The sequence below is a fragment of the Lynx canadensis genome, chromosome C2 (assembly GCF_007474595.2).
Source record: "Lynx canadensis isolate LIC74 chromosome C2, mLynCan4.pri.v2, whole genome shotgun sequence".
Taxonomy (NCBI): domain Eukaryota; kingdom Metazoa; phylum Chordata; class Mammalia; order Carnivora; family Felidae; genus Lynx; species Lynx canadensis.
The window spans coordinates 49843592-49865311 of NC_044311.2; the positions used below are offsets into that span (position 1 = coordinate 49843592).

Below are 21720 nucleotides of genomic sequence, written 5' to 3' on the forward strand. Positions count from 1 at the left end.
ATTGCATAGAATAATGGATCCTGATCTTAACAAGAAAAAAAATACTTCCATGTTTTACCATTAACAGTCATGTCTGTTGTAGGGTCTTTGTAAATTATCATATTTTTATTTATTTTTTTTTAATTTTTTTTTCAACGTTTATTTATTTTTGGGACAGAGAGAGACAGAGCATGAACGGGGGAGGGGCAGAGAGAGAGGGAGACACAGAATCGGAAGCAGGCTCCAGGCTCTGAGCCATCAGCCCAGAGCCTGACGCGGGGCTCGAACTCACGGAGCGCGAGATCGTGACCTGGCTGAAGTCGGACGCTTAACCGACTGCGCCACCCAGGCGCCCCATCATATTTTTAAAAATATTTTTTTTTAATTTTTTTTTTCAATGTTTATTTATTTTTGGGACAGAGAGAGACAGAGCATGAATGGGGGAGGGGCAGAGAGAGAAGGAGACACAGAATCGGAAACAGGCTCCAGGCTCTGAGCCATCAGCCCAGAGCCCGACGCGGGGCTCGAACTCACGGACCGCGAGATCGTGACCTGGCTGAAGTCGGACGCCCAACCGACTGCGCCACCCAGGCGCCCCTTAAAAATATTTTTAAATGTTTATTTTTGAGAGACAGAGCATAAGCGGGGGAGGGGCGGGGGGGGGGGAGGGAGTACACAGAATCTGAAGCAGGCTCCAGGCTCCAGACTGTCAGCACAGAGCTCAACGCAGGGTTCAAACCCACGAACTGCGAGATCACAACCTGAGCCAAAGTCGGCCGCTCACCCAACTGAGCCACCCAGGCGCCTCGTAAATTATCATATTAAGAAAGCTCCCTTCTATTTCAATTTCTTAAAGTTTTTTACATGACATTAAACATTTTAACACACTTTCTCTGCATGTGATATGATATTTCACCATTAATTTGTTAATATGATGAATTTTCTAATGTTAAATCAACCCTGCAATTCCAGGATGAATCCAATTTGTTCACAATATATTGTCTTTATTTTATTTAGGTTTTGTTTTGTTTTATTTTGAGAGACAGAGCGAGCTGGGGTGGGGCGGAGAGAGAGAGTGAGAGAATCCCAAGCAGGCTCCACACTGCCAGAGCATCGCCTGATGTGGCAACAGACTCCTCGTACTCACAAACCAGGAGATCATGACCCAAGCCAAATTCTACAGTCTGACGGTTAACTAACTGAGCCACCCAGGCACCCGTGTATTGTCTTTTTAATACACTGATGCTTTAGCTTGCTCATGTTTTATGATTTTTTCAGGTATATTCCCAAGTTTGGCCTATAATAGTTTCCATTTTTAATATTGTTCTCAAGACTTTTTGCATTGAGACTATAGCTTTATAATATGCATCTCTATTCCCTAGAAGGATTTATGCAAGTTTGAAATTATCTTTTTCTTGAATGTTTGGTAAAACTTGCCCATAAACCCATCTAAGCCTTGACCTTCCTTTACGGAGAAATATTTGGCTACTGGCTTATTTTATTTAAAAAATACAGAATTGGGGAGCCTGGATTAGGATTGAACACTTGATTTCGGCTGGGGTCATGACCTCACAGTTTGTGGATTCAAGCCCCTTGTCAGGCTCTGTGCTGACAGCGAGAGGCATGGTTGGGATTCTCTCTCCCTCTGCCCCTCCACTACTTGTGTGTGTGTGTGTGTGTGTGTGTGTGTGTGTGTGTGTGTGCGTGCACGCACGCGCGCGCACATGTTTTCTCTCTCTCAAACTTTAAAAAACAAATAAAATAAAAATTATAGGATGATTTAGCCTTTCTATTTTTTTGAATTTAGTTTTGTTAAGTTATATTTCTTTAGTAACTTATTTACTCTAAGCTTTCAAATGTTTTAGCATAAATTAGCTCATAATATATAGTCTTTTTAGTTCTAAAACATCTGCTTTTCCATTCCTAATACTGTTTAGTTGTACTGCTCTCTTCTATGCAAATCAATCTCACATGTTTATCAATATCACTAGCTTTTACAAATGAGCCAAAATTTGTCATTATTAATCCTCTCCATTGACTAACATGAAATTATTACTATTACTCTTTTTTATTTTGAGTCTATATTGCACCTTTTTCAAATTTTCTAACTTCAACATTTAGTTAACTTTCAGGTTTTCTAATATAGGCATTTATACATACATTAGCTGTTTTCCCCAACCCTGAATCTTGACCCACAGCATTCCTCTAGTTAAAAATATTTTCTGGTTTCCATTAGAATTTCTTCTTTGATCCAAAGTTCATTTTGAAATATTTCCATGCTTATTCATAGTTATATTTTTGTCAGCATCTAGCTTAATTGCATTGTGGTCACAGATCTGGTCTGGATGATGCCAATTATTTAATAATTATTAAGGCTTGCCTGATGTCAAAGTTTGAAGTCACTTTTTATAAATATTCTATGTGTGTTTGAAAAAAAATGTGTATTCTGCAGTTTCGAGATACAGTGATCTTCACATCTATCAACTCAAACTTATTCAAACTATACTGCTCAAATCTTGTATTTGGTCACTGATCTTTTCCCCACTTTATCAAGTACTAAGGAAATATATTAAAATCTCAGTAGGAATACAGTTGACCTTTGAACAATGTGGGAGTTAAGGGTGTCAACACCCTACACAGTTGAAAATCCATATATAACTTTGACTCCCCCCCAAAACTAATAGCTTGCTGCTAAACTATAGTCTTACAGATAACATAGTCGATTAACACATATTTCGTGTGTTATATGTATTACATAGTGTATTCTTACAATCAAGTAAGCTAAAGAAAAGAAAATGTTAACAAAATCATAAAAGAAACTGCAGAATACACATTTTTTTTCAAACACACATAGAATATTTATAAAAAGTGACTTCACTTACTGAAAAAAATCCATATGTAGTTGAAACCTGTTCAAGGGTCAACTGTATATGTTTCTCATTACAGTCCTCTCAATTTTTGCTTTATATTGAGCATACAAGTTTACCATTCTGTGCTAAATGGACCAAGTCAGTCAAAGAAAGACAAATCTCATATGATTTCACTCATATGTGGAATTTAAGAAACAAAACAAACAAAGGAAAACAAAAGAGACCAACAAAAAAAACCAGACTCTTAATTATAGAGAATGGATGGTTACCAGAGGCTGGGGGGGGGCGGGGGGGCGAGGGGGGCAGTGAGTGAAGTAGGTGAAGGGGATTAAGAATATACTTACTGTGATGAGCACTGAGTCATGTAAAGAATTGTGGAGTCACTATGTTGTACACCTGAAACTACTTTAATGCTGTATGTTAACTATACTGCAATTAAAATAAAATTTTAAAAGGTTTATCACTCTGATGAGTTGAAACTTTTTAATATGATCATTTTTGTTTCTGAATATGTTTTCTTGGCATTTAAAGTTAATTTTGCCTGGGGCGCCTGGGTGGCGCAGTCGGTTAAGCGTCCGACTTCAGCCAGGTCACGATCTCGCGGTCCGTGAGTTTGAGCCCCGCGTCAGGCTCTGGGCTGATGGCTCAGAGCCTGGAGCCTGTTTCCGATTCTGTGTCTCCCTCTCTCTCTGCCCCTCCCCCGTTCATGCTCTGTCTCTCTCTGTCCCAAAAATAAATAAACGTTGAAAAAAAAAAAAATAAAGTTAATTTTGCCTGATGTCAATATAGCAAGCTTTCTTTTGGTTTGTAATCACCCATTCATCTTTCTCTATTCCCTATTTAACTTCTCTGTATCCTTATGTTTCAGACATGTCTTTCATAAAGAGTAAATAGTGAATTCATTTTTCATCCAGTGTAACAATCTTTGGTTCCTTCAGATTATACTTACTGATACAATTATATTTATTTCTATACCTTATTTTGTACTTGTTATTTGTCTTACTCATTCTATATCTCTTTTCTCCACTGTTTTGACCTCAAAATTTATTTTTTTCATTTCAATTTTCCCCATTAGCTAGAAAGTTGTTCAGTCTTTTACTAATTTTTAGTTGTTCCCTTAGAAATTTTAACATGCACACTTCACTAACTGAAATCTAAATTTAACCAGTACCTTTAACTTCCTCCAAAACCATGCAGGAAATTTCTAAGATACTAACTCCTTTTACTTCTCCAACGTATGTCATTTATTTTATCTACTTCCCACTGAAGACACTATTATTTTATATAGTATGTGCCTTAACTTACAGTTTTTTCCCTTTCTTTGCTCTTCATCATGTTTTGTTTCTAAGACCTTCCATCTGGGAATAATTTTCCTCTGTCTGAAGTGTACCCTTTGAGTGAGGATCCTCTAGAACAAACTGTAGAGTTTCTGTGAAGCCTGCAAAGTCTTTGCTTTCATTTTTTAAAGGTACTGTTAATGGAAATAAACTTATAAACTGACAGTTAATTTCTGTCACTGCAAAAAAGATAGTATTTTTTTGTCTTCCAGCTTCTATTGTTGCACTATCGGGATAATCCATCATATCTTTAAAGATAAACGGCCTCTTCTTTCTGACCTTAAGATCTTCTCTATCTTTTATATTCTACAATTTAATTTTATGTGATTTGACTTCATGATTTATGGGCAGTGATGTTTTTTCTTGGTTCTTGAAATTCTCAGGCATTATCTCTTTAAATGGTGTCTCCCCTCATTTTTTTCTCCTATCTTTCTGAAGCTATAACTAGGGGCCTCTGGGTGGCTCAGTCGGTTAAGCGTCTGACTTCAGCTCAGGTCATGAGCTCACAGTTCGTGGGTTCAAGCCCCATGTTGGGCTCTGTGCTGACAGCTCAGAGCTTGGAACCTGCTTCAGATTCTGTGTCTCCCTCTCTCTCTGCCCCTCCCCTGCTCACATTCTCTCTGTCTCTCTCTCAAAAATAAACATTAAAAAAAATGAAACTATAGCTAAACTTATGTTGGATCTGAATTCTCCAACTTCACATTGATTAACCCTTCTTTTGGGTTTTTCATCACTTGCCTCTCTGTATTCCATTGAAAATTTTCTTCAGATGAATCCTTCAGTTGACTATTTCCCTATTCAGCTTGTATTCATCTGTTGTTCAATCCATTCACTGAGTTCTGATTTTCAATTATTCTATATTTTTCAAGTTTTATATCTGGTTCTTTTTCTTTAAAAAAATTTTTTAATGTTTATTTATTTTTGAGAGAGCAAGGAGAGGAAGGGCAGAGAGAGAGGGAGACAGAATCCCAAGTAGGCTCCATACCGTCAGCACAGAGCCCGATGTGGGGCTCAAACCTGCGAACCATGAGAACATGACCTGAGCCAAACCAAGAGTCGGATACTTAACTGACTGAACCACCCCGGCACCCCTATATCTGGCTCTTTTTCAAAGCAGATTGGTTTAGTCTTTACAGTTTCTTGTTCTCAGCTCACATCTTGTTTTCAGTCTTTTTTCTTCTTTTACTATTAAATGACTATTTTCTTTCTAATTGTATTGATAGGGATTCTCTGAAGTCTAGAACAAAATTAGATTCCTCCAAAAGAAAGGGGGAAATTGGCTTCTGTGCAGTATGAGGGACAATTCCAGTGCAGGAACTTTTTTTTTTAAATAGGCTCCACACCCAACATAGGGCTTGAACTCCCAACCCTGAGATTAAGAGTTGCATGCTCTACCAACTGAGCCAGCCAGATGCTCCATGGGAACCCTTCAAATCAAATTTTCATCTTGAGGTTTTTCTGACCACCTAGTTATTGTGATTCTAGATGTGCATCTGTATTAGAGCTGGTTTAGTTTCACAAATTCTCAGCACCAAATATCAAGCATTTGTTCAGAACCACGGTTTTCAATGGGTGAGTTTTCTTACACTCTTAGTTTAAAAGAGAGATGAGTTTTTTCTTTTTTATTCTAATTCAACCTTATATTGAGCAAGACACCTTCTGAATTCCCAGCTTTAAGACCAAAGACCAAAGGACAGATGTCTGCTGTCCCTGTGCCCTCAGGACCATAAAAATAGTCACAAGTCAACAAGTTAAACTGGTTTAGCAAATGTCTTCAAGGAAAAAGCCAGCTTCATTGCAATAGACTTCTCTTCACTTAGCTTTTGTCCTGAATAGTCATTACATTCATACTGGTTCATTGCATCTAAAATACCATTTTATCCAGCATCTTTAAGTTATTTCAGCCAGAGGGTTAGTAAACTATATTACTAGGAACAGAATTCAATCTTGGGAATGCACGTTTAAAGCCACAGAGGCGTGCAGTTTGAAAGCCAAATCAGGATCTGATCTAGCCCAAAAATGTATTAGTTCAGTGCCTGTCACTTTGTAATAACTGTTGGTATTTTAAAACTTCCTATATGCCAGGTATTGTGGTAAATATTTTGTAAATATCATTTTATTTAATCCTTACAATGATCCTAAGGGCTAGGGATTCTTATTATCCCCATTTTACAGAAGCACAGAGATGTTAAGTAATTACCTAAGGTCCACAGCTATCTAGTGATAACACTAGAATTTACACTTGAAAAAATCTAACTCCAAAGAACGCACTTTTGTTTTAAAGGTTGCACTCTTAAGATCCATGTAATTTGCTTCTCAATAAATAACGTAAGAGAAGGAAAGAGGGGAAGACTAGGAGAGATAGCATGCACTACTAGATATGATAGAGTCCTAATGAAATCCAGACTCAGCCACTTATAAGCCTTTCCACTTCCCTGTGCTCAGGTCAGGGTTGGCATATTTCCATCATTTTTTATATATTCCTGCATTTTAAAAAAGTTGGCACAAAGGGCTGATTAGAAATGAAGACTGCATTGATAAAACAACACCCAAAGGAATGACTGGTAATTAGATTTCAACTCTCAGTGGCCATTAATCTTGCAATCTAGCCCAATATTAACACCTCTGATTACATTTGAAGACTTTTCCTGGTGAAAACTCTAGCAGCAGATTTTTTTTTATTCAATTCTAATTTTATCCACTATGTGTAGGTCTAACATCCAAAAAACCTTGATTCAGACTAATAGTCTCTAAACCAGAAATTTCCAAACTTTTTAAATATTGAAAATGGACTTCAGAATAGTTCTGCTCCCCATTCCTTCATATATAAGGATGTCCAATATCTAATTTCAGAAAAGGCATTCCCAGAGAAGGGCAGATCTCCCAGTTCTCCTGAGTTCATCTTACCCTCTTCTTGTGTCCACTTACCCACCCAATAATGAAAGAAGGGAGCTTAGTGATCACAGGGAATGTGTTGGGATTCTCATCTTCGCCTGCTGCGTTCCCTACCCCTTCCACTCAGCAATGATTGTAGCTCCAACAGGAGATCTACTTCAACTGGTCAGTTAAAGCTCCAGTCAACATCACCTCTCATTCCCAACGAAACAGCAGGGTAAGCAGGGAAGTTGCTCCCCTTCTTGTGCCCAAAAATAGGAGTCAAGGAGGCTTTAAGGTGCAAAAGGTTGTAACTGTTCGCAATTTATGAATCAAGTAATTCAAGAGTATGTTCTGAGCCATACTATAGGCCCTATAGTTACTGAGAGGATGGAGAGATGCCTAAACATAACACCAGTCATTAAGAAACGAACAATCTAAGGGCACCTGGCTGGCTCAGTTGGTAAGCATGCAACTCTTGATCTTGGGGTCGTGAGTTCAAGCCTCATGTGGACAGCACACATTACTTAAAAATTAAATTAAAATTAAAAAAAAAAAAAAGAAAAGAAAAGAAACTGACAATCCAGATGGGAAAACAGGGCATACCTAAAAAGAGGAAAAATTGATAAAAAACCTACCCTGGAAAGGGCAGGATATATGAAAGATGGCAAATGAAGCATACTGTAGGAGTCCAAAAAAGGAAACCAAGTCAGTCAGGAAAGAGTACCTTGGAGGGTGGGATAGTAGAGACAGATCTCAAAGGATCAGTAGGTTTAAAAGAGGGAAGAAGAGGGTGCCTGGCTGGCTCCGTTGGTAGAATATGCGTCTCCTGATTTGGTGGTCTTGAGTTCCAGCCCCACATTGGGCGTAGAGCTTACTTTAAAAAAAAAAAAAAAAAAAAAAACTTTAAAAAATAATAGTGAAAAAGGGTTAGGTGAGAGGGACATCTTAGGAGAAAGGAATCGTATATGCCCAAAATACTGCTCTCAGTTATCAAGGTAAAAATTACTCACATACATTATTAGTATGCTGTTTAATGTGATACAACAAAGAACATATAAAGAAATTGATAAAAATAACATTTCACCAAGAATGCTTTAAACATAAATTATTCAGAATCTAAGTCTTGAGAAAGACCTCTCTTTAGAAGGATAATAGCAATAAAACATTTTTATAAAGATTTTAGCCTAATGGGGTGCCTGGGTGGCTCAGTTAGTTAAGCATCTGCCTTTGGCTCAGGTCATGATCTCACCCTTCAGGAGTTCAAGCCCCACGTCAGGCTCTGTGCTGACAGCTCGGAGCATAGAGCCTGCTTCAGATTCTGGGTGTGTGTCTCTCTCTCTGCTCCTCCCCTGCTCATTCTCTCTCTCTCTCTCTCTCTCTCAAAAATAAACATTAAAAAAACATTAAAAGGGAGGCTTTTAACCATCTGGGTGGCTCAGATGGTTAAGCATCCAACTTCAGCTAGGGTCATGATCTCGCGGTTCATAAGTTTGAGCCCCACGGCGAGCTCTATGCTGACAGCTTAGAGCCTGAAGTCTGCTTCAGATACTATGTCTCCCTCTCTCTCGGCCTCTTCCCTGCTCATGCGCTCGCTCGCTCTCTCTCTCTCTCTCTCTCTCAAAAATAAAATAAACATTAAATTATTTTTAATTAAAAAAAAAGATTTTAGCCGAAGATAATAGTAATAAAGTTAAAGTTTAGTTTATCTAAAGCCAGCAGAGAAATGATCAACAGAGAGTCCCTGCTATATGCAGATATAGGAATATCAGAAATTGGTCCTCAAAGCAATAGTTACAAAAGTAAATGGGATATTAAACCTGGATTGGTCATAAGAATTCTCAAGCTCAAGAGAGCATAAATACAATCTAGTCAAATATGTTTAAGTTGTGGAAACTCAGCTTTGTTTTTCATGTGCTAAAATTTTAATTCTTTTTGGGGGAGGTACGGCATGTGGGTGGCTAAGTTGGTTAAGTGTCTGACTCTTGATTTTGGCTCAGGTTATGATCTCAGTTCATAAGTTGAGCTCATAAGTTTCATGATCTCAGTTCATGAAAATGAGCCTGCTGACAGCCTGAAGCCTGCCTTGGATTCTCTCTCTCCTTCTCCCTCTGCCCCTCCCCTGCTCATGCTCTTGCTGTCTCTCTCTCAAAATAGACTTAAAAAATAAAATAAAAAAGCAAAGCAATACCATGGGGCAAAGTCAGTCTTTTCAACAAATTGTGCTAGAAAAGCTGGACATTCACATGTAAAGAAAGGGAACCCAGACACAGACTTTACATCCTTCACAAAAATTAACTTAAAATGAATCACAGATCTAAATGTAAAATGCAAAACTCTAAAACTCCTAGAAGATAACACAGGAGAAAATTCAGATGACATTGAGTGTGCCACTGACATTTTAGATACAACACCAAAAGCACTGCCCATGAAGGAATCAAGTGATAAGCTGGATTTCATTAAAATGAAGGGGCGCCTGGGTGGCTCAGTTGGTTAAGCGTCCGACTTCGGCTCAGGTCACCATCTCGCGGTCCGTGAGTTCGAGACCCGCGTCGGCCTCTGGGCTGATGGCTCAGAGCCTGGAGCCTGCTTCCGATTCTGTGTCTCCCTCTCTCTCTGCCCCTCCCCCGTTCATGCTCTGTCTCTCTCTGTCTCAAAAATAAATAAAACGTTAAAAAAATTTTTTTTGAATTAAAAACTTCTGCTCTGTGAAACACAGTGACAAGAGAATGAGAAGACAAGTCACAGACTGGGAGAAAATCTTTGTAAAAGGCACAACTGAAAAAGGACTGTTATCCAAAATATACAAAGAACTCCAAACACAGTAAGAAAATAATCCAATTAAAAATGAGCCAAAAATCTTCAGAGGCACCTCACCAAAGAAGATATACAGATGATAAATAGGCATATGAAAAGATGTCATTCATCATATATCACCAAGAAATAAAAATTAAAACAATGACGAGGGGCACCTGGGTGGCTCAGTCTGTTAAGCATCCAATTTAACCAGATTTTGACACAGGTCATGATCCGACAGGTTCATGAGATTGAGCACTGTGTTGGGCTCTTTGCTGACAGTGTGGTGCCTGCATGGGATTGGGATTCTGTCTCCGTCACTTTCTCTCTACCTCGCCCCTGCTCGTTCTCTCTCCCAAAATAAATGAATAAACTTTAAAAAATAAATAAAACAATGATGAGATACCACTACACACCTGTTAGAGGAGCCAAAGTCCAGAACACTGACAACACCAAATGCTGGCAAGGATGTGGAGCATGAAACGTTCATTCACTGTTGGTGGAAATGTAATAGGGTAGAGCCACTTGGGAACAGTTTTGGTGGTTTCCTACAAAACTAAGTATAATCTTACCATACAATTTTGCAATCATGTTCCTTGGTATTTACCTGAAAGAATTAAAAACTTATGTTCACAGAGGCACCTGGGCATCTCAGTCTTTTAAGCATCCAGCTGTTGGTTTCAGCTCAGGTCGTGATCTCACAGTTCATGGCTTGGAGCCCCACGATGGGCACTATGCTAACAGTGTAGAGCCTGCTTGGGATTCTCGCTCTCTCCCCTAACTAATTCGTGCTCTCAAAATAAATAAACTTAAAAAAATTTTTTTTAATAAAAACTTATGTTCACAGAAAAACCTGCACATAGATGTTCACAGCTGCTGTATTCATAATTGTCAAAACTTGGAAGCAACCACGATGTCCTTCAGTAAGCGAATGGATAAAGAAACTGTGATACATTCAGACAATGGAATATTATCTAGTGCTAAAAAAACATGCTGTCAAGCCATGAAAGAAAAAAAAAAAAAAAGCATGGAGGAAACCTAAATGCATACTACTGAGCCAATCTGAAAAGGCTACATATTATAGGATTTCAACCATATGACATTCTTTTTTTTTAAATATTTTTTTTTTCAACGTTTATTTATTTTTGCGACAGAGAGAGACAGAGCATGAACGGGGGAGGTGCAGAGAGAGAGGGAGACACAGAATCGGAAACAGGCTCCAGGCTCTGAGCCATCAGCCCAGAGCCCGACGCGGGGCTCGAACCCACGGACCGCGAGATCGTGACCTGGCTGAAGTCGGACGCTTAACCGACTGCGCCACCCAGGCGCCCCTATGACATTCTGAAAAAGTCAAAACTATGGAGACAGTGAAAACATCAGTGGTTGCCAGAAGTTAAAGGGTGAGGGAGAGATAAACAGGCACAAAACAGGATTTTTACAATAGTGAAAATTCTCTGTACAAATCCATAATGATGGGTACAGGTCATTACACATTTGTCCAAACCCACAGAATGTACAACACCAAGTGAACAGTAAGGTAAATCATGTACTTTAGGTGATAATGATGTGTCAGTGTAGGTCTCACCAATCGTAATCAATGTAACCACTCTGGTGGGGAATGTTGATCATGGTAATGTTGATAATGTGGACAGGCAACGCACACGTGGAGGCAGGAAATATATGAGAAATCTCTGTACCTTCCCTCAGTTTTGCTGTGAACTAGAACTGCTCTAGAGAAATAAAAGTTTTCTGGGGTGCCTGGGTGGCTCAGTCGGTTAAGTGTCTGACTTTGGCTCAGAGGGTCATGATCTTGCGGCTCCTGGGTTCGAGCCCCGCTTTCGGCTCTGTGTTGACAACTCAGAGCCTGGGGCCTATTTCAGATTCCGTGTCTCTCTCTCTCACTCTCCGCCGCTGCCGCCCCCCCCCCCCCCCCGCCTGCACTCTGTCTCTCTCTCTCAAAAATAAATAAACATTAAAAAAAAGAAAAAAGAAGTTTTTTAATAGAGAATTAAGAAGCTCTATATGTTGATACAGAATGATAAAACACATGGTTATAAGAAAAAAAATGCAAAATCACGTGGCTGGTGCACTACCACTTTATTTTTAAAAGGAGGGAAAAAGCATCCATATGTATTTGCATGTACAGTTCCCCCCTTATCCACACAAGATAGGTTCCAAAACCCCCAGTGGATGCCTAAAATGGTTGATAGTACCGAGCTTTATACGAACTACGTTTTTTTCCCTATACGTACCTATGATGAAGCTTAATTTATAAATCAGGCACGGTAAGCGATTAACAACTACTAAAGTGTACCAATTATGACAGTGTACTGTAAGGAAAGTTATGTATGTAATAAATGTGGTCTCTCTCGCTCTCAAAACACCCTGTACCTACTCACCCTTCTTGCGATGGTGTGAGATGTCAAAACGCCCGCGAAACGAGAGGAAGCCAGGTGAATGACGTAGGCAGCGTGACGTAGTGTTAGGCTGCTACTGACCCTCTGATGATTCGTCAGGAGGATCTTTTGTTCCCAGTTACTGAAACTGCGGAAAGCGAAACCGCAGACAAGGTGGGGACTATTATATATATTGTATACATAATTACACATGTGTGTTGTTCTGAAAAAAATACACAAGAAATGAATGATACTGTTGGTCTATTAGAGATATAACTGGATGACTGAGGGAAGAGGTAAGAGAGGATTTTCACTAAATGCCCTTTTAAGTTTTTTAAATTGTTAAGCATGAGAATGTATGACCTATTCAGCTATTCTTTTCCAGCAAATAAATACACAGCAATAAGAAGAATTTTGTAGACAGATGTACACTTTTTTATTTATTTCACCAAAATGGGATGAGAAACTTAAGAATGTGTTGAGAACTGATCCTGACTTGAGTTTTTGCTTTTGACTGAAACTTGGACACTAAATAACAGATTTCACATTTCTCTCTTTTGATGAGTGAAAAAAGAAGTTTGTAAACAGTTTGTGTTCACTCTCTTCTAAGACTGTATTTTAATGACTTACCCAGTAAACAGAAAAATACTTCCAATTCGCGACTCATTTAAAACAAAACAAAACAAAACAAAACACTATGGTTCAGAATAAAACACTTGTATACAAGCTTTTTTTTTTTTTTTTTCAATTTGAGAAGAAAAGATTCCTCTGACAATCACATTCAGACACTGCTCAGGAAAATAAAAGAATAATCACGTTACAGATTTCTCTATGGGGGAAAGTAATGGGCGGGGGACTTTCTAGCCTTTGCTCCGTAAACACACTGTCAGCCTTTAGAGAGGTTCAGCTGCTCAGGAGTGGGAAAGTCTGATTTCCACTGGCCCATGGAGTCTGGCTGCAACCAATAGGTGATGTTTTATGAAAGAAAGAAAACAAATCCAAAAACTTCCCCAGCCCTGTTATAGACATTCAGAAGAGTTTAAGGAAAACTGCTCTTACAAATTACTAAATGTGAGGGGTGCCTGGGTGGCTCAGTCAGTTAAGTGTCTGACTCTTGATCTCAGCTCAGGTCTTGATCTCAGGGTTGTGAGTTCAAGCCCCATCTCTTAACAAAAACAAAACAAAACAAAAAACTAAATGTGAAAACACAATTACTAAATGTAAACTTTGGTGAGAGTTAAAAAGCTAGTAAGAAAGAATACAAATCAAAACCCCAAAGAGGTATCACCTCACACCTGTCAGAATGGCGAAAATCAAAAACATAAGAAACAACAAATATTGGTGAGGATGTGGAGAAAAAGGAATCCTTGTGCACTGTTGGTGAGAATGCACACTGGTGCAGCCACTGTGGAAAACAGATGGAGGTTCCTCAAAAAATTACAAAGAGAATTACCCTATGATCCAGTAATTCCACTACTGGGTATTTACCCAAAGAATATGAAAATACTAATTAAAAAACATATATGCACCCCTATGTTTAGCACATTATTTATAATAGCCAAAATATGGAAGCAACCCAAGTGTCCACCCATAGATGAATGGATAAAGAAGAGCCGCTACAGATAGAAACAGAATAGAATAATATTCAGCCATAATAAAGAATGAAATCTTGCCATTTGCAACAACATGGATGGACCTAGAGGGTAAAATGCTAAGTGAAAAAAGTCAAAGAAACCCAAATACCATATGATTCCACTCATGTGTAGAATTTAAGAAACAAAACAAATGAACAAAGAAAAATGACAAAAAAATAGTCTCTTAAGTGTAGAGAACTGATGGTTACCATAGGAGAGGCGGGATGGGGGATGGATGAAATAGGTGAAGGAGAGTAAGAGGACACTTACCATGATGAGCACTGAGTAATGTATAGAATTGTTGAATCACTACATTATACACCTGCAACTAATATGACTCTGTACATTAATTATACTGGAATTACTTCCCAGTCTCCTACTTTTACCACTTAGGAGTCAGGATGTGATGACTTATTCAGTTCTTTATTATTCAAACCCAAGCATTCTTTTTATTTTTTACTTTAATTTTATGTATTGAATTTAAGCTTCAAAATTCAAAAGGCACAAAAGGGTATAAAATGAATAGTTTACCTCGTATCTGTCTCTCAGCAACCAACATTATTAGTTTCTCGTATATTCTTTCAGATATATTCTATATGCATACAAGGAAACCTTCCCTTTTCTTCTCTTTTACACAAATGGCTACATGGAACCATGTCTTTAAATTGAAACAAAACTCAAAAAATCTTTACATAATCTTAACTCCTTATATGAACACATTACTCCTGTCTATAAAGAAATCTCTTTTAAAAAGACAAATTTCTTTTCAACATCTCCCATATCACTCAAAGTTAAGAGAGAGTTGTTTGGAAGAAAGAAAAAAAAAAAACGGGTGAGATCTAAAAAACTAAACTGCATACGATTACACAACAAATCAACTCACTGAATTTCTGGTCCAGGATTCTGATTGATCCCTGAAAAAAACTATAGATCTTCAAAGTTCCCACCAAGGGTAGTTTTGCAAAGGCAACATTAACACTCCATGGAAACCTGTTCCGGGGTCCAAAGGCCCCTTCAATGAAATTCAAGAGGGAGAGAAGAGGGAAGTAGGAAGCTAAATTCGAATGTTTGGTTCTTGTGGATTAGCAACAAGGAAGTGAAGGCAGATGAAAAGAAGCCAGGATTGCCTCAGATCAGTTAATCAGTAACACATATGCTAGCACTAGAGCCTTCTACCTTTTAGCGGGAATTGATAATTCATGGGCACCTGAATGTCTGGACAAGTGTGTAAGTCCCTTGTTAAGTTAAGAAGAACCAGCCACAGAGAAAAGAGGCTGCTAGTAGGGTAAGCCACAGATACTCAAGAAGAGGGAAACCTTGGAACCTGCCGGGGTCCTTCCTGTGTAGTACCCAAAGCCAAGACTGATTTCCAAAGTGGAGTCCAGCATCCATTTTCTGAAACCCTCAAACTTCTCTTCCCTGCTAGAGTCAGACATAGGGAGTAAGAAGGGCCAGGAGAGAGGTGTGCTTTTAAAGCATGGTTTGCTACTAAGAACACTAGACCAAATGTCTGCCAGCAATGTCAAGGTTCAACGCAGCTCAGCTGTGTTAAGTGCAGACATTCGTAAGCTTCAGTTTCTGCGTGGGTAAACCAGCCCAGTCCAATCCAGTTTCAATTTCTCAACAACAAAGCAGAGCTGTTTTAGGGGCACCAAAACTCCAGCTTAAGTTTAGAAATTTTCCACAACTGGACCATCTGGGTGGCTCACTTGGTTAAACAACCACTCTTAATTTCAGTTCAGGTCATGATCTCACAGTTCATGAGATCAAGCCCCGTGTCAGGCTCTGCACTGACAGCCTGGAGCCTTCTTGAGTTTCTCTCTCTCCCTCTCTCTCTGCCCCTCCCCAACTTGCATACACACACCCTCCCTCTCTGTCTCTCAAAATAAATAATCTTTAAAAGAAAAAAAGAAATTTTCAGCAACTATCCAAGATAGTTATTATCCAAGTTAGCAATTATCCAAGATAATTCTGATCTCCAATTTGAAAAGCATTACAGGAAGATACCCACTGGTTCATTCCAGCAATGTCTCTCACTACTATTTCAAGAAAATAAGTGGGCAAAGGTTACAGAAGATAAAACTAATATTTAAGTCTTAGGATGCCAGAAAACACACATTAAAACCATGAGGGGTCCTCTTAGACCCGCTGCAATTTGACAACAATCCAGAAGTGATAAATGAGCCGCTTTGATGTAGAAAAGCCCCTGCAGAAGAGAACCTAAACACCACTCACTTCTAAACAAATAGCCAACACAGTTTACAAACAGTCTTGAGTGTTTTTCTGGAACCAGGGCTGAATTTATAACCTCCTAAACTCCACATAGGGAATGCAGCTTCTTCACTCACCAAACAGCTGATTAGAAACGTTTCTACCTGCCTGTACTTTGGATAGAAGAGTTTGAAAAGAAAACCAACCCAGTATTTTTCATAAACTTAGTCTTTGTTTCCCAAGTGGCAACATGATCTGATAGAACACATAGGCTGAAAGACCCAGGCTCAAATTCCAAGTCTGTTCCATGCTGGCTTAGATCTTGGGCAAGAAATGAACCTCTCTGAGCCTCATCAGGGACATGAGAGAATTCCTGCCTCCTGATTATTGTGGGCTTTAAAGAGACACACAGTAAATGTCGAGCCACGTGGTCAGAACACATTAGTATTCATTTTCTCCTTTTCTTGCAGAACACCTTCAAATTTTTACTAAATAACCAGAAAAACTGTTTCCCATTACATTAAATCATAGTGATGCCAGAATTCCTCAGACTAAAATAGATAATAATTGAAAAAGCTCTTCTGCATATATGCAAACCATGTGTTCGTATGATATACACATGTGTATAACAAAATATATAATCAAAAGGTCCTCACTGTCAATTCTACTCAGTGAAATTAAATCACAGGACATTGCTGTTTATCATTTTATGTCTACAACTATAGTAACTTCAAGTCTAGAACAAGGATTTCATATGTGCCTGACCTTGATTTCCTGGAAATAGCAGAATCATTAAAAATCAGAAACTGGGCATCTTCATCCCAGTTCTGCCATTTATTAGCCATGTGACTTTAAGAAAATCATTTAGCAACCTTGGGCCCTGGTTTCCTGACTTACATAATGAACATGATAGATTCATCTCTTTCTGCTCTGTAATTTTATGACTAAAATGAGGCACAGGTGCTTAGCTTAGTGCATCCAAAATGCAGTCGGTGAGAATGTTTTTAACTTTGCTATAAAAGTTCTCCTGGTTGTCCCCTCTGCACCCACCCTGTCCTCTTCTACTTTGAAGCACAGAAAACAGAGGCCCTGATGATAATAACACAAAGCTGTGTAAACTTCTTCATGGGCCCTTAAAACGCACTTCTAATTCGGTACACCCTACCACAGCAGTACTGAATTTCTCCTTAAACAAAAATGGTCACGGGTGTCAAAGAGATGTGAGTGAGTGTCCACTGAACTGTGTCTAAATGATTTTCCTTGTGAGGAAAGCCAGCCTGGAATAAGCCCCTACTAGTGAGAAGAGAAAACATGCTTCCCAGGCTGAGGAGGCATTGTTCAAAGTAATGAGTTCTGCACCACTTGGTCCACACTTCACAGCAGAGTCTGATTTTCATAGACAAAGAGCAATAACCAAATGGAGATGCTCTTCAGCAAGATTTTCTGAGCTGATTATTGTTATTAAACTCATGAGGTGGTGGGAAGAAAAAAAAAAAGGAGACTACAGTCTCCCTAACCTGCTACATTCTCCAAAAGAGGAAGGTTTGTCAACCTTGGTCAGTATTATGCCAGGGGGTTGTCTGTCATAGTTATAATGGATTTCGAGTCTAAACTCACTACAAATGCCTAGAATTATTCCAGCTCAAAAGTCTAAATGTTTAAATGCTCTACTGTATTCCTTTTATCCTTCTATCATAATTTTATCTTTTTTTTTTTTCCCAGAGAAATAACAGTCATGATCCTTGAAGCATGCAGACCAACACTATTCTTAGAAGGGAGCTGCAGGAGGTTTATTATGTCATGAAACATGGAGCCAGAACAAAGGACTACTGAATCACTCACCTTATCTTCATCTAAGAAACCTGAGAATTACAGGGTTTCCCTGTTCCTCTCAAACTCAGCACTGCACTTGTGAAGACAGCAAGTTGTAGGGCCCAGTCTATACTACAAAAATGTAAAAAAAAAAAAAAAAAAAAAAATAGATGCACACAATGCTTCTCACAATATACTTATCTAAAATACTCAGAAACAATGTTCAGGATTATTTTAAATCAAAGTTTAAACATTTGTTTCTGAATCTAGACGTATGATTGCTCAGCACTAAATCAACTGTTCTCCCTAAGAGTACTGTATTTACTCTGAAAACCTGAAACAGCATTAGAATTATTTCAGAACTCAACTCTGAGTTTATCGAAGGCAGGAATATAGATTGATTTATACGCCTTATATACAGTTTTCAATAAATATTTGTTGACTAAATGAATAAATCTCATTTAATCAAGAGTTTTCCCAGTATATTACATTAGGGCACCTTAACACAAAGCACCAATATTCTATTTTTATAATTCTATCCTTGTAATTATTTAGAAGACTGATTCTAAAAATAAGTTCAATTGATATTGATGAGGTAAGAAAATGTATCAAACAGAAGCAGTAACTTTAACAGCTTTTACCCCGAATATGGTGCAGCAATAAATCTTGGCTCTGCCCATCAACCTTCCCTCCCTTTGTCTCCTTCCCAATGCCTGTCCCCAGCCTTCCCCCAAGCACTTGCAATCTCATTATCCCATGATCTGCTAAACTGCAGTTCACCTCCTGGAACCAGCAGAAACACATGTCACTGAGAATTACGGAACTGGAGCCAGTTACAAACCACCAAATAGGGTCACAAAGTATCTGAACCTGAAAATTAAGAGTGTTTCTATTTTTTTTAATTATGAGAAAAGGGGAAAAAACTTAATTGGACAGTTTTGAACATTTGAGCTAGATGGATTGCATAATGTCTAGGCATTTATAATGAATGGGATGGGAGAGATAACTTTAACAGCATGTTATTTGCTAATCAGCTGAAAAGTAATATTATGTTGACTTCATTTGCTGATGGTGGAAGGATATTGTCTGAAAACTTCTACCACTAATAAACATTTGCTACTCTTGAAAGCAAATCGTTTAAAAGTAGGATACAGCAAGACCATACCCCTAGTTCTTCATCTAAAGTATTTTTATGCCACACTTTATTCAGAAAGAGTTACTCCATTTTTAACTTTTACTATTTTAATTTTAACCAATATTTATTTAATAACAACTAGACATATTAATCCTGCAGCCTAGAAAAATGATCAAGATTCAGGTCCTTAAGATGTGTACCCTTGCCAAATGCTAACCTGTGTGTAAATAAATGGGATTTCCTAAAAGGGATAGAAGCTGTGGAGACTCACAATTTCAAGAAAAGGAAAAGGACATTCTTAATGGGAAGCTTGAGAAATCTGACTGGTTCCCAGTAAGGCTTCTTGAAACATTCCCTGCAGAAGATTAACCTCAGAAGTGAACAAAACTGAGGGGCAACTGGAAAAACAATCACCCCTTCTGGGAAAGCTTTTGTTTCTTTTCAGTGGCATTTTACTTCGGTCCATTTTGGAGCTCATCTCCTTCTCATAAACATGCCATAAGGAGGACACAGGTGCTCGGGTTTGCACACACTGCACTAACCACCTGCGCAAAGGAGGCCCAAGTCTGTAACCTTACTGCTCAAGAGCAAGGGTCTGATTGAATTTTTTAATGCCTCACCACCAAGGAAATATATTTTATTTAGTGGGGGTAACAGTTCAGTTACTGCCCCAATGATCAAAATGGTAATGCGAAACGGCGGGGAGGTGGGGGACAGTCTTCTATTTCAGTTTAGTTGGTTATTGTTTTAATGCTGAACTGCTAGCGTAAAAATGAGATCATAAACTCATTCCGAGTTACAAACAAAGAAAAGGAAGAGGAGAGAGGGGGCCGCAGACGCCCAACAGGGGACTGGGCTTAGGGGCGAGCCTGGTGGCATCTCGGACTCGCGGCGCCGTCGCCATGGGAACCCCGCGCAGGCGCAGAGAGCGACGCCGCGCAGCGGAGACTTGCCTCCACCTCCCCGCGCGGCGTCGCTCCGGTGCCCTAGTTTATTCCAGGAAAGGGTAATGGAGTAAATCCTCCTCGCACTGAGTGTACCCGGCCTTCTCCGAAAGGGTCCTGAGTGGGGTCACCGAGCACAGGAAGAGTCGTGAGACTCCCCAAGAATAATGGACAGCGTACTTTTCCTTTCTGGGAAACGCGGACCTGCTTTCTCCGCGCTGTCGGGAGGTCAGAGTACGGTTCTGGGGACCCCGCGTGTGGGTGAAGCATCCTGCAGCAAAGCTTCGCCCTCCAACGGACGAAACCCCATCCACCGCCACGGGCGACTCGAGAAGTCGTTTCTGGCGCGGGCACACGCACACCCACGTCTTCTGAATTACGCCCCCCAACCAACCCCCTCCAGGACTAGCCGTGGTCCAGTTCGCGCTGGGGGGTTGGGGGATCCCCACGCACAATACTCACACAGTCCCTTAAAGAGCGCGTCCCGGCCGGGACTGGGAAGAGGAACTTGAGCCACCTGCTCATTTGCACACCTGGTCTGGTGTACCAGTCCTCGTTCTCTTTCCGCCTAGCTCCCCCCAAAGCACTGACCTGCTCAACTTTGAGTGTACGGCAGTTGAAGGATTCCTGGGAGTCCTTGGCACAGGAGCAACCTCCAAAGTGCTGGGGTGGTGAATTGTGGGCCCCTGTGACTTTCAACTCCAAAACCCCGTCGAGGGACGGAAAAGCCCCCCAGAAGCGCACTTCTCCCCACCAGCCAACAGAAAACCCTGAGACGCGCAGGGGAGAGCGGGGCGCCGCCGCCACAACCTGCTTTCTCATTCAAATCCTTACGCTAACACTGGAGCCCCCTCCCTCCCGGCCCCGCAGCTCCTGAGGAAATCAGGAACTGGAGCTGGAGAGAGCGGACTGGAGCTCCCACCTCCTCCAAGGGCCCCAGCCGGCCGGGGGTAAGGGGTCGAGGGCTGGACCTGGACCGCCCCCCACCCCCGGGCGCATGCGCCCTTACGGGGCTCTCAGGGGGCAAGAGTCAGAAGCACTGGGAATAGTTTTTTTTTTTTTTTTTTTTTTTTTTTTTTACCCGTAGGTTTCAAAGTTTCCCAAACCCAGGGACACCTCCTGGATTCTCAGTTTGGGGCTGTGTTCCCAAGAGCCTCGGTGGTTGTAGGATAAAGGAGTTTGGAGAAACGAAGTTGGAAGCGAGGAAACAGAATGGGAACGGTTTGCAGCTTGCACCAAAGTAAAAAAGTGTCAGAACCACACCTTAAAAGAAAATCCCAAACCGCCCATCTTATGTCACCTCTTACCATTCTAAGAAAATAGCATTTAGTATGCTGTTATAACCAAGGAAATCTGCCTTGAGTAAAGTGCAACTAAGACGAGGAAGAAGGAGTGTAGGTAACCCTCTGCCTTTATTCCCCCCACCTCCCACCGTCAGTTCTTCCAGATGTTTCTCCTAAACGTTAACGGGACAGTTATTCAATCGATCAGTTTAGTGGCTGGCAGACTCCAGCGGCCACCCGGCAGTAAGAGCTTGGCCAGGGCGGAGGAAAGCTTGCACACAGTAGGTACTCAAATAGTGATGCAAATGATGAAATCTACTGAGTGCAAAGACAAGGTGATTGATTGACTCGGTTGGTGCGGCTGCTGGAACGCTGACTACCGCTAGCCTCGGCAGTCACGGGGTGATCCGGTCTCAGGATTCCAGGATTTGCATTTATCAGCCTTCATT

General features: G+C 40.1%; 1 protein-coding gene across 1 annotated transcript in view; it reads right to left on the minus strand.

Annotated features, from left to right (window-relative positions):
* Positions 1–20844, minus strand: part of PLCH1 (phospholipase C eta 1) — a 221658-nt gene extending 200814 nt beyond the window's left edge. Inside the window, exon 1 of the mRNA XM_030330183.1 lies at positions 20580–20844. The gene's annotated coding sequence lies outside the window, so the exon portion shown is untranslated. The remainder of the gene's footprint in view (positions 1–20579) is intronic.
* Between the last annotated feature and the right edge of the window lie 876 nt (positions 20845–21720).